Source organism: Gouania willdenowi, chromosome 15 (genome assembly GCF_900634775.1).
Source record: "Gouania willdenowi chromosome 15, fGouWil2.1, whole genome shotgun sequence".
NCBI classification, from domain to species: domain Eukaryota; kingdom Metazoa; phylum Chordata; class Actinopteri; order Blenniiformes; family Gobiesocidae; genus Gouania; species Gouania willdenowi.
The window spans coordinates 28,868,901-28,886,917 of NC_041058.1; the positions used below are offsets into that span (position 1 = coordinate 28,868,901).

Sequence of the window (18,017 nt, forward strand, 5' to 3'; positions counted from 1 at the left end):
TTGGTCCAGAATACATCAGTGACATGTTAGTCAGGTATGAACCCAGCAGGTCTCTCAGATCTATGAACACAGATCAGATAGTGGAGCCCAGAGTTCACAGTAAACATGGTGATGCTGCTTTTAGTTGTTATGCTGCAAAGAAGTGGAACAAACTGCCAGCGGAGCTGAAGTCAGCATCCAATGTGAACATTTTTAAATCAAAGTTAAAGGCACTTTTTTTCTCTACTGCATATGATTGAGAGAGAGATTTTTTGTCATGTTGTTGATGTAATGATGATTTTACTGATGATTTTAATTGATTTTACTGATGATTTTAAATGTTCTTATTGATTTAAATGTTCTTATTGATTTAAATGTTCTTATTGATTTTAAACAATTGAATGTTTTATCATGTAAAGCACATTGAGTTGCCTTGAGTATGAAATGCGCTATATAAATAAATTTGCCTTGCCTTGCCTTGCCTTGCCTTGCCTTGCCTTGCCTTGCCTTGCCTTGCCTTGGAGATGGCGCTCCCGGTATCGGGGGTGCTAGTCAGATGTGCGTAGGTGTGTGTGTGTGTGTGTGTGTGTATGATGTGAATGTGTGTAAATGGATGTGTATTGGATGTGTATGTGTGAGAGTGTGTGTGTGTCTCTCACCAAAAGGGTGCCATTGTGTCTAGCCTTGAGGGATAAGATGTTTTTTGGGAAGCATGTGGCTGACCTCGAGAAGAGAGCAGGAGACATGAGACAGCAGAAATGAAAGGTCACAACTTAAAGCCTTAAAAAGAACAAGGTCTATGAGCAAATATATGAGTAAATGTATTTGTAAACATAATTAACCAATTTTGCCCGTACATACCCAAAAAATCTTTTTGTTTCCAATATTTTTATTAAATCTTTGAAGCATGACATTCAGCAAACAATTCCTTTATCTTATTCTTTTCTTTTTTGAACTGATTACAAAGGGAAATAAACAGCCAAAACAATATACAACAGAACACTCCCTCAGGAGTGCTACCTGTTGGTATTCACCAAGCAGGTTGTGTTCCAAACTTAACTAATTACTAATTTCAACCTTTAAAATAGGAGATTGGGAGGTGCCAAACCTTCTCAAACTCTCCAAGCTTGTCTTTTAGAACAAATTTTAAGTTTTAGTTTGTCGGCTCGGATAGCCACAGTTTTCCTGTTGTTACTTCCCTCTTTTAACAGTACAGGAGAATGAGGTTTTTAGCTGTAAGGAGCCCATTAGATAGTAGATGTTTGTGAGCCATGCTTAACCTCCTTTGCCTATCTGATATTCCCAGGATATTTAATATTGGATGAGGGTCGATGTTACCCACTATTATATTTGAAAGTAATCCAATGTTCCTCTCTAGAAGTTCTGCGAGTGGCTGGTGTTTGACATTTGTTCAACTTTAAAGTGGGGACTATACAGTTTGTGGGGAGTGGGATTTGTTTACATTTGAAAAGCATGCATGTAAGTAAAAGGAAAATTCTCTACAGCACATGTAATTCTTAGTACTGGTTACTTCTATTCTATCTAACTTCAAACAGTTTTCCAGGGATTCAATTTTCATCTGAGATAAGTTTGTTTAACAAATTATAAACTTTATAAAACGTACACTTCTCTGACACACCCAAAAGTTCCATATTGCACCTTTTAGGCATTGTTAAAACATTGTTTTCAAATTAAATGTTTATATTTTTACCATTTTAATGTATTCATGCAATCAACTAAAATAAAAACTATTTAAAGAAACATGAATGATTAAATCTATTCTGTGGCACTCATAATGTAGTTTATTTTCACTGGAAAAAATTTGGCTGGTGGAAAATCTGTTTGACTGGTAACTTTAAGAATCTACTAGCCATGCTGGCTGGTAATCTAAAAAGTTAATTTAAAGCTCTGAATAGAACATACTGTATATGTATGCAGGGCTGTGGAAAGTGGGGGTGATGGGGTGCTGCAGCACCTCCTAGTGGCAAGAGCGATTTAAAAAGTGCAGCCTTTTTTAGCTGGTATGTTTTATTATACAACATGAAGTATACTGCGTGCACTGCTGATTAATCAATAATTCTTTGTTTTCTTCTTCTGTTTTCCTTTCTAGAGACAACTACAGAAAAAATGCCATAGACAATATTTACAAATTTGATACTTTATAATAGTGTTAAAAGATGATAAAAGAGATAAAAGATAAAAACCTTCATGTGTTTACTCTGCTTAAATGAAATTAATGCACAGTTAGATTCAGTTTAGGGGAACCTGCCATTGATGAACATTCCACTACTTTGCCTTTGGCAACAATTTTGATGTCTGTTTTTGGGGTGTGCTTAACATCATCGTTCATCTGCAGCTAAAACCCAGAATTCACTCTGCCACTTTTGTCAGCAGTCACATTGCCAGTGAATTTTAAGAAACAGCAGTCAATATAATCCACCTCATAACACTACCATGGTTTTCATCTCATGGCAAACCATCTAGTCATGCACCACACTTTCTTTTCTTGTGATTTATTGTTCTGTATATCATGATTTAGCAGTTGTAGGAGGATGAGTTATTTATAATGGGTTATATAAATAAGAATATTAATTATGATTATTAATATTACTTCAACTTTTGCAGGGTGCCACTCCTGTTAACAGGAGAATTATGTCTAAGTTTTTAGACTAAACCCCTTAATTTGAAACCAGGGAAAAGTGAATTCGAACAGCAATCTACACCATAATCACAGCCTTAATGAATCAGAGGAATCAAAGATTACGTTTAACCTTTTATTCAAAATTCAACAATTAACAGTCAAAATATCAATTGAAATGGGATAATTAAAACATGATAAAATGCATTTCTTGGCTAATAAAAGTGAGGATTATATGTAATAAAGTGAAATCACTATTCTAGGAGAATGCTAGTCTACTAAATATTGAATAAAAATGCAGGATACATATTCGAATAATAAGATCATAAAATCAAACAATAAAATCATAAAAAGAGCTCATAAAACAAAGGGGAAGACAGACAGGCGAGACGAACAGACATGAATGAGATGAAGTGTGTGTGGAACATGTGAGTTTAAGTGTGTAGTTATGGAAGTATGGATGTGAGCTATTGTGGATCAAGTTTGCTGATGAAAGTTCGTTCTGGTACCTTGAAGATGATGTCAGGGTTGGACCTGGAGGAGCTGTTTGAAGAAACGCAGCGGGACGTGCCACTGTTGAGTTCTGTTGTGTTTCAACAGAGAAACGGGCGACCGTGGCTCAGGTGGTCGTGGGTCGTCTTCTGATCGAGAGGTTGGGGGTTCGATCCCAGTACCTGACTATGTGTCGAAGTGTCCTTGGGCAAGACACTGAACCCTAAGTTGCTCCCAGTGGTCGACTAGCGCCTTGCATGGCAGTCCTGTCCCACTGGTGTGTGAATGTGAGAGTGATTGGGTGAATGAGCTGTTATGTAAAGTGCTTTGAGACTGCTTCAGTGTGGTGATAAAGCGCTATATAAAATGAAGTCCAAGTCCAATAGCCCCTTCAGCCGATCCAGGCGGTTCTGGCCTTCGCAGCTGAGTTAGAAGGCGGCTCGTGGCTTACCCCAATGGGTTGCGGGCCGGGCTTTTTTTTTTTTTCGGCTGTTGCGCACGTCACTAGATGCTGGATTCGTCCAAACCAAGCAGCTGTTGTTTCCAAAAATCTAACTGTTTCAACTAAAAATAAAATGAAATAAGTAAAAAAAATAGGGGAAGGGAAACGCATTGAGCATGAAATGTCAGCGTCCCAAAACTGAAATTTTGGGCGGTTTTCTTCCTTTTAAAAGGTTATCTTTGAGACTCGCCTCCCAAGAAGGAAGCTTCGTTGATTGGTTTAAAGTTGCCAGCATCTCAGCTGGCTGTCTGTGGGTGTGTCTGGGGTGTGTGTTTATGTGAGACAATGACAAACATGAGGGATAATTTCTAGATTTACACATAAACCATAATAATGAGTTCAGCATATTCAAATAATCTTTTGGACATCATATCTTGAAATATCATGTATTACGAAAGAGTTTGATACCAAACACAACTGGAAAATAGCCTAGTATTACTTTAGGAACCGGTTAATTTTATTTGTAATTACTCGTAAACATAAATGTCAAAAATCATGTTTTGCCTCTTCTTTAGTATATTGTTGCAGTAGATACCTTAAACTAACTTTTGTGATGTTATAAAATTATCTGAAAAGAGTGCAATAGGACAGACAATATTTGCAATTTCAATTTCTGCAGAAACCATTCCAATAATGTTTTCGTTTGTAACTTTTCAAACATAATACAGTTTTTTTGTTCTCACTTCTTTATGGGGACACATCTCAGAGAAGGCCTGGGCAGTGTCCTTGTGTGACAGTTCACCACAGGGGTCAGGGGTCAGTGGGACAGTTCTGTGATCTTACAGCATCCCAAAGGTATTTGTTTGTAAAGGAGGGAGGAGACGGATGTTCTTACCCCGTGTGGAGTCGTAAAAAGATTTCGTACTGAACACTTCAAAGTGTTGGGCCAGTCTTTTTTGCTCCGTTATTGGGTTCAAAGGTCGCATAGTGGGGTTAGCTATGCACCCCAAGGTTGCTGGGGCAGTTATTTTGTAAACAGTTTGTGATAAAGAAACAGGCTCCTTGGTTAATTCCTGTTAGGAAGAGGGTCTTTAGGCTTGATGTGGTTTGGTTCCCTACACAGTTCTTGCTCTTTCTTTTGGTTTTATGGTTGTGGCACTTGTTCTGAACAAGTCATATATTTCTTCATGTTTTTTTTTTTTTTTTTTTTTTTTTTTTTCCCTCTTTCAAAACACCTGATTCAAATGATTAACTCATCATCAAGCTCTGCAGAAGCCTGATAACGATCCTGATCATTTCAATCAGGTGTCTTGGTAAAGGAAAACGTCTAAAACATGCTGGATAGGGGCCCTTGAGGACCAGGGTTGGGCACCCCTGCCCAAGACAGTTGGGCTTAAAGCTGCAGTTTGCAGAATCCTCCCTCCCCGCTTTGTTTTGAAACCAAAACTCAACCTCCCATCCTTTTGTAAATGCCCTTAGCGACTTTTTTCTCAATATAGACAAGTGACAAGTGTATGGACTTTATCATGTCTGGTGGTTTAGAGACTAACATGAATGCACGTATCACCAGTGTTTGGAATAACGACGTTTAAAATAACGGCGTTATGTAACGGCATTTGTTTTTCAGTAACGGGGTAATCTAACTAATTACTTTTTACGCCGTTACAACGCCGTTATCGTTACTGAACGTTAAATGCGGTGCGTTACATGCATTGATTGAATAAACTGTGATCCGAAAGCATCCCTGGCTTCTTACTCAGCTGTAGTGAGGAGGTGGGTTAAAAACAAGGTGAGCGATTATGATTGGCTAAGGCAGCGTCATGTTTCATGGTAGCCAATCAGAGCCAGTGTTTTTACACATGTGGCAGCAAGAGTAGGCGGGTTAAAAACAAGGTGAGCGATTATGATTGGCTAAGGCAGCGTCATGTTTCATGGTAGCCAATCAGAGCCAGTGTTTTTACACATGTGGCAGTAAGAGGAGGCGGGTTAAAAACAAGGTGAGCGATTATGATTGGCTAAGGCAACGTGCCAGCACACGCGACACACACGCACGCACACACGCACGCACACACGCACACACACACACACACAGACACACACACACACGCACACACACACACACACAGACACACACACACACACACACACACACACACACACACACACGCACACACACACACACACACACACACACACACACACACACACACACACACACACACAGCAGATTGGATGGCGAGCGTGGAGCAGTCTGATGAAAAGTTGTAATTTTTAAGGTGGTGATAAAACACTACTTTAAATTAATTGTGGTCAAAGGCAAGAATGTGTATGTGAAGTGTACATTATATCCAGGAGTGAAGACTTTGTCGACATCCGTTGTAAGCAACTCAAAGTTAATGAGGCACCTCACGACACGCATCTAAAAAATCTGAATTCTTTGACATATAGCAACTTTTTTTTTTTTTTTAACAGTAACGCAAATAGTTACTTTCCTTGGTAATGAGTTACTTTTATTATTGAGTAATTCAGTTACTAACGCAGTTACTTTTTTGAACAAGTAGTGAGTAACTATAACTAATTACTTTTTTAAAGTAACGTTCCCAACACTACGTATCACTCTGTAGTTACTGTCCTGACCAGCGGCTGCTGCCGTCAGCTCGTCCCTGCCACACGCACACACAGAGGGGGCTGTGATCTCAGCTGCCTGCCACTCTGAGCGGACTGATAAACAGAGATTCCAAGTAACAAAGTACAAATACTTTGTTATTTTATCAAACATATTACTGTACTTCGTAAGTAACGAAGTACAAATACTTTGTTATTTTAACAAACATATTACTGTACTTCGTAAGTAACGAAGTACAAATACTTTGTTATTTTAACAAACATATTACTGTACTTCGTAAGTAATGAAGTACAAATACTTTGTTACTTACTTAAGTAGATTTTTCAGGTACTTTGTACTTTTAGAAGTATTTATTTTCAACATAAATATCAGTACTTTCTACTCCTTACATTTCCCAAAAAGGCTCATTATTTTATACATATAGCCTATAAACCTATATTTTTTTATTTTGGCCCAGCAACACCGATGTGCGTCAGATGTTTTGACCCAGAGGCTCACTCAGCCAGGATCAGACAGAAGCTGAAAGTAAGGGGAGGGGGAGGGCTTACACGGACATAAGAGTAATGATAATTGGCTAAAGGTAGAGTGAAATTCCATGGTAAGCCAATCAGTGACAGAGTTTAGGTAAGTAGGCGTTGCTACCGAGCTTGTGCTGGCAGTGAGAGGACAAGAAGCAACAATGGCCACGTTTACATGGGAGCTTTAATTCCTCTTTAAAGTGGAATACAAGTTAATTCCTCTTTAACCTGACCTTGTAAGCAGTTCATTCCTAATGCTAGTTTAATTCTGAATTAAACTTAAATCCAAATTAAGGGGCTGGTTTATTCTGATTTTAATTCTGAATTAGATAATTCCTCTTTCTTGTAAACACTTAACTTGGTTAAAGCCACTTTAAGTTAATTCTGATTGTTTTGCGTTTGCGCGACTTGCGGCGATGACGCGCTGGTGATGACATAAATCAAGATGGCGGCGGCCCGGAGTCCAGCCGAGACTATTTAATAAGAGCCTTAAAAGACATGGATATAATGAAAAGAGTCGATGGACACAGGCATAAACATGCAGAATCTAAAGCCGTATAAACCGCTTTTCCATGTAAACCTCACTATTTCCATGTAAACATGAAGCAGAACACTTTAATTCCAAATGATTTCATTTGGAATAACTTATTCCGAATTAAAAAAAATATCATGTAACTTTGGCCAATGTGGAGCCTGGAGCAGTCTGTAATTTAAAACTGGTGTTTACAGCTTTGAAGTGCAATCACTACTTCAACCTGCTTGCTGTAAAAATAAAATACATGTCAAGTGTCCTCTTCATACGTAGGTTATTCTAATCTAATGAGACATTTCTCAGGGGTGCACACCGCTACTAAGCTAGTGGCCAAAACAAATAATGCTCTTAGGGCTGCACAGCGCTGTTGGTGACATCAGAGAAGGACATGAAGCGTTCATTAGTGCAGAAATGATTAAAATGAGCACCGCATCCAAGTGTGTTAGTGCTCATTTGAGCATCTAACATTTTAAAGTGCAGACATTATTGCTATTCATGTTGTTGTTCTTTGGGATACAAACATTGTGTGGGGAAATGATTTTAGGTATGTGCTGCTACTGTTAAAATTATCAAAAAAAGTAACCAGTACTCTTAACAGCAATAATGTTATAGTGAAACTTGTGTTTTTTTTTCTTTTTCATTTTATGAAGTCAGATGTTATGTGTAGATTTTATTTAACTGCCAATTTTGTATTGAATCTTATTTTATCAGAAAAAATATCTGACCCATGACTCAGACATTTAAAAAAAATGAGAATGCACACAATGTTCAGAAGTGTGACGTGTTAACCTTAAGGATACTAGACAGTTGTGTTTGTTCAAACTATAACATTGCTAAAGCAGATTCCATATAAATGATCCTGTATTTAATAGCTTTGCAGCCAGTGAATCGTGCAACAGAAATACATTTTACTTTTAAAAGTACTTTTGAGTACATTTCAGAACCTGTACTTTTTTACTTTTACTTGAGTAGATATTTGGATCAGTACTTTTTACTTTTACTCAAGTCGCTTTTTTACATAGGTATTTTACTTCTACTCAAGTAAGGAATCTGGGTATTTTTGCCCTCTGCTGACAACCATCACCCTGCATCCAGACTATAAAATGTATTCATCTTGAATAAGCTTCTCTTGGTTTACACGTGTGTCTGTTATCGCTCTCTCTCTGACACCAGTGGGTGTGTGGGGCGGACCCTGCGCAGTCACGGAGGTCCATGAAGACACAAAGCAGTCCGTTCCTCCTGTTGCTTCTCCACCTCGGTCTGCTTTTTTCACCTTGATTTGCTGTGTAACTGCTGTGTCTAACGTCGTGATAGAGACTTTCGCTGGGACGTCCGTCATTACACTTTTACTCCTGAGGGTATCTGAGCTCCTCTGACTTCAGTCGAGCAGCCATAGCAACGCCAAAAACAGCTCATGGAGCACACCTGTTTGTAGAAAGATCTCTGATTGGCTGACACCCAGATTCTAGGAGCGTCAAGCTCCTAGATTTATAGATGTCATTTTACAGGACCAGGAGAAGGAGAATAGATCCACTGATCACTCAGAACACTTTGATTACAATATGCTCAAAGATGATTATGGATTCTTAACCAAATGATGCCAAAAAAAAGTTACATATTGCAGCTTTAAGTCCAGGTTAGGGCAGGAAGTGTCTTTTAACAGACTAAGTCCATGGCCAAGACTCTGATGAAAATGGCTTTGATTTGCTTTAGAGATCCCTTGAAAGAGGAAATAAGGAAAGGTGAGCAACCCTGGTGAAGTGGGATGGAAATCCTGTCACTTCATTTTACATATCAGTCTTCCTGTGTTATGCTGGTCTACTGTAGTAGCCAAGAAATAGTAATGATTTCTGCTGTGTTGAGGGGAAGTTTTTCATATTAGAGCTGATGCCATGGGAAATAGCTTTGTACCTAAGGTAGACACAGCATCCCTGAGTCAGCTATCTAAGGCATACAATAGTAATAGTGTAAGAGGAGATACTGCATCACTTCTCTGATGTCGGGCTTCCATGTACTAACTAGTGTAGGTTGAAAGCTTGTTTTTTTTTTTTAAGTACTACTGTGTTCACTGATTAGATAAACTAAACTAAATATTATTTATTTTTCCCTCAGTTGTAAAGTAAAATAAATTTCATGAATTTATTTGTCTAAAAGGGTGTTCAGGTTTTTTTTTTTAAAGAGGACCCTCAGCCCAGGCAGAGCAAGATGGTTAAACAGTACTCAAAGATTACCAGGATATGTCTGACCATGTGAATGTATTATGTCATGTATTCATGTAATGTAATGCATGGGTGTCAAACTCTGGCCCGCAGGCCAAATTTGGCCCTTAGTATAATTATATTTGGCCCGCGAGGCAATCCCAAATGACTACTAGAGCTGGCCCGCCAGTATTATAGACAAATCCGACAAAACCAGGAAGTGTACAGCACATTCACCGCTAATACTACAAATCCCATAATGCTCTGCTGTTGTTTTGGCACGTCAATCAGGACAGGACCCAAACGCTCAACTCTAAACGGACAGTAGTCATAGCGACTTCACGCTACAACTTTCACCATGAAATAAAGCTGCTGTGGGATAAACTTGTGGGAATAACGATAGATGGTGCGCCAGCGATGTGCGGTAAAAAGAGTGGACTGGTGGGCAGGGTTCGGGAGAAGATGCGGAAAGAAAACTGTGCAGGTGAGCTAACTGTTTATCACTGCATCATACATCAGGAATCACTGTGCGGCAAAGCCCTAAAGATGGAACATGTTATGACCACAGTAACACAAGTAGTTCACTTTATAAGAACCAAAGGTCTGAATCAGCGCCAGTTTAAGTCTTTTCTGGAGGAATGTGGTTCGGAATACGCAGACGTGCCGTATCACACAGAGGTGAGATGGTTAAGCCGAGGAAAAGTACTGAACAGATGTTTCAAGCTGTGTGAGGAAATATGTCAGTTTCTGGAAAGCAAAGGGAAGGACACAGCAGAGCTCCGGGGGCAAAACTTTGTGTGAGCTGGCCTTTCTGTTTGAACCTGCAGCTTCAGGGGCGGGGGCGCATCATCACAGACGTACGCTGCAGTGAGGGCTTTTAAAACTAAACTGCGCCTGTGGGAGAATCAGATGCTTCAAGGAAACCTTGGCTATTTTACCTGCTGCCAAACCATAAAAACGCAGATCTCTACCGCCGTGTTCCCATGCGCACAGTTTACTGAAAAACTCTGTGTGCTTGGCGCTGAGTTTAGCCGGCGATTTGCCGACTTTGATGTCCAGAAATGTAGGTTTGAACTGCTCAGTAATCCATTTGCAGTTGATGTGGAAAACGCACCAACCAACCTCCAAATGGAGCTGATTGACTTCCAGTGTAATGACACGCTGAAGTCAAAGAATGATGCTGTGGGCGTCGCACAGTTTCCACAGTTCATCCCTGACACAATGCCTCAGTTCCGCACCCAAGCTGCTCAAATGCTCTCCATGTTCGGCAGCACTTACTGTATCTATGTGAGCAACTTTTCTCCTCTATGAAGATGACCAAAACATCTCACATGAGACGTCTGACTGCTGAACACCTTTGCGTGATACTGAGGATTTCCTCAGCTCAGAACCTGAGCCCAGACATTGATGAACTAGCATCCCAGAAGAGATGCCAGGTATCTGGTTTGGACACATCAGATTAGATCAGTGTGTAGCAAACTAAGCAATAATTACCCTTTTCTTTATGCACTTTTTCTTGCTACTCCAAGGCATGGGCTTGAATGGTTGATTGGTTTATTATTGTTGTTTTATTTTTGAAATTATTAGCCTGTGGAAAAAGTTTATTTTGATATTTAAATCAGAAGGCTGCAAATAGAAAAGAGGCATACAATTTTTATTGAAAATTAATTTAATAAATCAATGCCATTGATGTGTTTTTTTTAAATTTGAAATTCGATTTTGCATGGCTGCACTATTGTATTGATTATATTGTATTGTAATAAGCGTTGCTCGTTCCATATTCAATGTTGAAGCAAAACATGTTTGGGTCCATATTAAAATGTTCATTTGTTCAATGTTGACCCGCGACTTTGTTCAAGTTTTAAATTTTGGCCCACTGTGTATTTGAGTTTGACACCCCTGAGGTAATGTATATGGTTAGGCAGGGTTTCCTCCAGAAAACGTGCTAAGTCTGGTGGTAGAGAAGTCCATCGGCAGCCCACCGTGTTTTTGTAAAAAAAAAAAAAACACAATTAAAAAACATTATATCAATTGTTTTCACTTAAGTTAAATCCTAGTGAATTTTAAAACAAGCCATTGCTGGTCACATTTAAAAGTAAAATAAATGAGCTATTAGTTATTGTCATAATAGATATTTCCTTTTAGTCAGTGTACTGTATTTACATTATTTATTAGGTACTTTTGCTCTTGGTTGCTGCTATCTAAATGCTAGTGCGATGGTGTAGAGCCTAGGGCTACAACTAACGACTATTTTAATAGTTGACTAGTCATCGATTATTGAAACATTTAATCGACTAATCGGATGACAAATCGTACAATTGTTTGCTCTATGTTGCTACAATCTTTTAAATTTGGCTTAGGGCAAATTACAACAAATAAAAACAATAAATAAATAAAACAATTCCCAACTTAAGGTGTAAACAGGTTCCTTACAAACACAAATTAAAATTAATACATTAACACTACAATAGAAATATCATTTACACAATAAAATAAGCTACAATAGCTGCTGACTCAAAGAGCTCATGGGCTGATATTTAATGGAACATGTTTGTGCATCACTCCATTAGTGTTGTATGCAATTAATTTATTTCCTCATTTATAATAAAATTAGCGGTTAGCATTAGCTCTTAGCCCAGTCTTATGTGTCGGTGGGTTAGCTTAGCTTAGTTAGTAGAGCACGGTCACTGTGTTTGTGTTAACTTTGGGTGGATCTGACGGAGAAAGTTAGACTGGTTCCGTTTGTTGGGTGGGTGTCTGGTCTTAACCAAGTAGCGGTGCGTGATGTATCACTGCTTGTTACAGCTTCAGGTCGAATGTGTTGAGCAGAGCTCAGCTGCGTGTGTGAGCGGCGTTGACAGCGCTGAGCTCCTGGTAATAGGGACATATTCTTAAAAGTGGGAATGTTTTTAATGATATTCCCGCTAATCACGTCCTTATCGGGCATACAGCTCTGAGCAAAGATATATAGAAGGTGGGATGAGCCACTCCTCATGAAAAAACAATGAACAGCTCCGTCCACAGCTTGAAAAAGACGACTGAACCATAACAAACCTATTTAAATAAAATAAGCAAGTGATGCTTATACAGCACTGGGGGAAACCCTGGGGTAGATGTCTTTTATGTTTGACAAGTATAAAGAAATTTCAAATTGGCTTTTGAGAGTGTGCTCAGTTTTCTTTGTCATGTTCTTTAATGAAACTAAAGCTGTAATGAAGATGTTGCTTTTGAGGGTACTCTGAACTATGAAGAATTGTAAGACTTGTATAAAAAACAACCACACTCCCCCTCCCCTCCCTGTTTCGAAACATATTGTCTCTTATCGTTATATTCAGGAATGCGTACAGCTGTGGAGCTCTTAGTGACTTTTTTCGCAAGAGAGACTATTAACAAATGTAGGGGCGTTATCTTGTGTTTTCTGAGATTTTTCTGATGTTTTAGAGACTCTAACATGCACGTATCACTCTGTATTTACGCCCCTGAGCAATGGCTGTTGCCGTAAGTTCCTGCCCCGCCACAAGCTCACACAGGTGGCTGCAGAGATCCCAGCTGCCACTCAGACCCACATCACTCTGCATCTCGACTGCAAAATGAATTGTGACTGTTCTCTCCACCGATTTGCTTCTCTTAGGTTTACATGCGATCTATCCCATTTGTTCTCACTCTCCCTCTGAAACAAGTACGTTGGGCAGACCCTGCACAGCCCCGGAGGTCCGTGTGAACTCAAAGCGTAAGTACGGTCGAGTATGTTTGGGACTTTAGACCGTTGCTTCACCACGACGGTCTTTCTTTTTCCGCTTGCTTTGCCATTTGACTGTTGTGCCTAACGCCGCGATGGAGACTTTTCCTGCTGGAATGTCCGCCATTGTATTTTACTACAGAGGACGTGAACGTGCATTTAGTCAGGCAGTCAATAGTAATGCCCCAAAATAGCCCAAAGTCTGTTTGTAAAAAGATATCTGATTGGCTGAAAGGTCGTGTCACGCTCCTGGATTTCTAAACCTTATCTATAGAGCCAGGAGAAGATGCAAATGTGTACTGTCCATTCAGAACACTTTGGATTACAATATGCTCAAAGGTGATTTGTCATAACTGAATATTTGACAGTTGTTTGAAATCTGCCCCTAGTTGTGGTCTTGCACACAGGTGACTGGCTTAGTCAATTAGTGAATCTACATGTGAGATTTCCATTTGAAAATTAGCTCAGTGACATAGAACTTCATCAATAAATAGTTCTCGATTATTTATGTTTGACATTCTGATATATTGATTTATTGTTATTATATAATCATTGGAGCTGTAGAATCCCTATAATGAGCAGAGTTGTCTCTTGGTAATTAACTCAGTGAGGTAGATAATTGTCTCTTGTGCCAGAAATTGTGAATTAAAGCCTCATCTGATGTACAATTCTTAGTAGAATACCATCTTTTTTCCCCATCTTCCGATATTCTCCTTGTTTCTCAGAATTGCCTAATTTTGCCTGGCCCTAACCATTGCACCCCAGTCATGATCCCTGATATCGATCCTGATGTCCAAGCTAAGTGAAATTATATGTGGCAGTTTGGGAATTAAGTTTTTTTCAGAGTTCAAGTTAAAAGACAATTTCTGCATTAGCTATAACACTGTTTTCCAAAGAAATATATGATTTCTCCCCAGAGATTTTAATAGATAGCTCCAATTAGGTTGCTGTTATAAAGTACAAAATATTATATATAATTGGTATAAGCATTGTATTGCAGCGTTACATGTATGTTATTTCAGATTTATCAATGATTCAACCCCTTGTGTCTTAAATTAGAGGTTCTTTTGTTAAGCCCATCTGGTGGAGCTGTAGGCTCAGGGTATATTCATGCTGAAGCAGTGTGAAAGAAGTAGTTTGAAAAACTTGACTAAAGCTGGCTGGGGTAACATCCAGTGACGTGCCATCAGGGTAAGCAAGGTAGGCAGTGCCTACCCAAGGGTGAATTGATATTTTGATTGTTTGTTTTAATTATAATATAATTATAAATTATTTATTTTTCCATTTCCAATAGCCTACAGTACCTATAAGTTTGAAAGTGTCGCGTACCCCTGGTTGGGAATCACTGGTCTAAATTACTAAACAGCGCTATTTCCTGGAACGGCTGTCGTCTCACTCCGCTGTAAGGCAGGAGGAGGCCACGCCCACTTCCAAAAGCACACGGTTGCTCTGCCTCTGTTCCCATAGCGTGTTTTTATGTGTTCGCTCATGCGCAGTCAGTTCCCCAAGATGAAAACCATTTATGTCCAAAGGCAACTCTCTACGCTGCCTTTGGACGTAACCACGCTATGCTAAATGCTATACGTAAGTTCACAGTGCATTAGTGAATTGATCCCATGTGTCCGCTGCTGCTACGTTCTCTCTCGCTCTAGCGAGTGGGCGGGATAACACTACAGGCAGGATGACAGCGCTAGAGACGATAGAGAAACTTTTTTTGAGGAAAAACGACAGCTTTTAAAAGATGGAGACCAACACCTGAGTTACCAGACCTTCAGCAAAGGTAAGATCAGAAAATGTTTCATACTTTTCACAGTGAATGGTACAAAAGTAAGGATTGGCTTTGTGGATGCTCCTCACTGAGGCTGTTCTGAGTTGATGTAATTTTTTCCGTGTATCTGTGTTTGCAACACAAACAACAGATGTGCTGCCGTGTCATGAGATACTGTATATCTTGTTGGAGAGTATGGAGGCTATATTAAATAATTGTTTATGTTTTTTTCATGGTGTTTTACGGTGTTGATTTTGTTAGATGGCTAAACACTTGTTCATGTGGTTCTTATTATGAATTTTATATTTTGATAAGCGCATTGAGATGACTTTGTTGGAAATTGCCTAATATAAATAAAGTTGATTTGAATTGAATTAACACTTGCCACCAGAAACATGAAATTGTCATTGGTGGTCTCGATTTGCAACTTGCCTATCCAACCCTAGTGGTCACAGCACGTCACTGGTAACATCAATGTATCACACAATTTTGTTTTGGAGAGAAACAAATAGAAATGATTCTGTAGACGGCCATGATTAGGTCTGAGTGAAGTACACAAGGTTGTGCTCATCCATACAGCTGAACACCGTAATCTTAGTGAACATTTTATCAGTCTAAACTAAAATGAATGTGTGTAATGAACACAATAATGTACACAAAAAAGTATGTGAAATATTAGACATTTGTAACTTCCTTTCCTATGCTATCTGGGAGGCTGTTTATTATTCAAGATTTAGTTAGTCTGTAAAATGCTATAAATACTCTATGTGAACTCATGAGAGACAGCCATACTTTGATGGCACATTACAAAGTTAGTGTCAAGTGCTGCTGCTGCTGCTATTAATAAGAAAAAGCTAACCGGCTTATGTAAACCAGTGTCAGTAAAATACACATGTGGATGAATTCAATTAGTGTAAGAACCTAATGAAGCTGATCTTGTTGCTACTTAAAATGCCAAATCTAAAATGTTAGCATTAGAGAGTCTTTTCATATGAAACTGCTAAGGATGCTTATTTGAAATGATTTTTTAGTGACTGATAACCGATGCTCATTAGCAGAGCTTGAAATATTTTCCCGACGGGCCAGGTAGGGTTAGGGCTTAATTTCGCTCGTTATACCATGGGTTCGGGCCGAGTTCGGACGCTGCACGTGTTTTGATTAGCATGAGAAAGACACACAAATGGATGCTGACTCATTGTGGAGCTGTTTGCTGTCACATAGAAAGCAGGTTGCTGAGCTGTGTATGTTACAGCAGTGTTACCACATACTTTGCAGCAGAAGTAAACCGGTTTGTAGCGTGCTGAGTTAGTAAAGAAACTCGCCTCGGATCATTCTACATGTGCGTGCACGAATTTGAATAGTGTCGGGCTGTAACGGGTTCGCGCTTAAAAAGAGATTGGCTTCATTTGGTTCGGATTAATCGTATTCTGTTGAGCTCTGGCTGAGACGGGTCTTCTTTTTTGGCCCGGTTAAAGCTCTAGTGTGTAACAGTCACACAGACACAGTTAACCTAGTAGAAAAAGACAGTTTAATGATACTCCAGTCCTGCAGGTACAATGCCTGCAATCACAAACTGTCAGACAGTAACAGTCACAGACAATAGAGCTCTAGTTGTAGTACACATCCGTGCGTGCAAATTTAGAATGATCCGTTGCGAGCTATGAACATGATAAGCAGCTTCATGTGCCGCTACACCAGCCCTTTGAGATGAGGGTAACGCGTGCACTCCGGAGGCATTGACCTCGCCTTCCTGCTAGGTACCTGGGGGGCGCGTCGAACAAGGTGACGGCAAACTGGACAGCAGGCGCGGAGCGGGCCTGTGGCCGTAGCCATCTGCGGGGGGAAAAGGGTGTGACACGGACCCCACCGGAGGAAGTGGGGCGTTAATTAAAGACGTTACACCCTAATCACGCTGAAAATGTGTTGAATATTGCCAACAATCATCCCGCTTTGTGAATGCTACTTCAGTAAACCAGTGAGAACTGTTAGCATCTTATGATATAAGGTAGCAATCCAAAATGCTCAGAGTAAAAAACCCCACACCAGGGGAGCTGATACTGCCTGCAGCATTATACTTTGTCATAGGTCTTTGTCATGCTGGATGAAGCAAATGACAGGAACGCAGACTTTGTTCATTGCTTATGTACGTGTTGACATGACAAACTACCTGTGTTAGGATCTAATTTTTTGTCAATCAGCACAAATTGTTTTGTGCTCCTGAGTTAAAGTTGTTGGTTAATTTCAATGTATTATTATTATTATTATTATTATTATTATTATTATAGTGTTTCTGGTTTGTTTGTTTTTTGCACCATCCATTGAGATCAATTCCTTGTGTTGTTTTTAAACGGTACTTAGTGAATAAAACTCATTCAGGCTAATTGATGCACTTTAAATCTTGATCTATATTTCTTTCTTTTTTTGTTTTCTTTAATGTTAATAAGAATACAATGTTATGCAGAGGTGTACTTCTAACAATTTTATAGACAAATTATTGCGGCGGAGAGTGGGGAGCACGAAATATTTTCTTCTGTGTAACAGAAAATAATTGGGAAGCTCTGCGCTACTGATTGAAGCACACAGTTTATATTGGATGGTGATTACGGTTACAAAGCGGATGATGCACACAGGCAGCATCAGGGGCAGCTAAGCGGCTGCAGGGATCCTTGGGGTTCTCAGGTGAAGACGCAAGCATCCGAGGAAATCGCCTGTATTAAATGTGGCTGGTGCATGTGTTTCTCGGTTATTCAGATTAAAAAGAAAGTTTAAACTTTTGTGTCCAAGTGTGCAACAATTATTACGACAGTATCGGTTAAAAAAGACAAAAAAAAACAACACAATACCACCCCTTACGCTGCTGAAAAGGTACCCTAAGGGGCAACATCACTCCGTATGCCGGGGATCAAAATTACAACGTTGGGGGCTCCTACGCTGAACAGCGCTCGCAAGACCTCGGAATAAAGTAAGTGATCTTGAAAAATATAAACTTGAGAAGAAAATTTTTGTGTACTTTTTTTTTGTCAAAATGACAGTTCTAAATGTCTCAGGTCAACCAACTCTGTATTGAGTTTTCCCTCCAAGTTCT

At 39.4% G+C, this 18,017-nt stretch overlaps 1 protein-coding gene across 1 annotated transcript in view; it reads left to right on the forward strand.

The window, feature by feature from the left end:
* The window catches only part of LOC114476965 (coiled-coil domain-containing protein 85C-like), a 35,381-nt gene that overhangs the window by 6,157 nt on the left and 11,207 nt on the right, over nucleotides 1-18,017 (forward strand). The gene's annotated exons all lie outside the window — the stretch shown is intronic.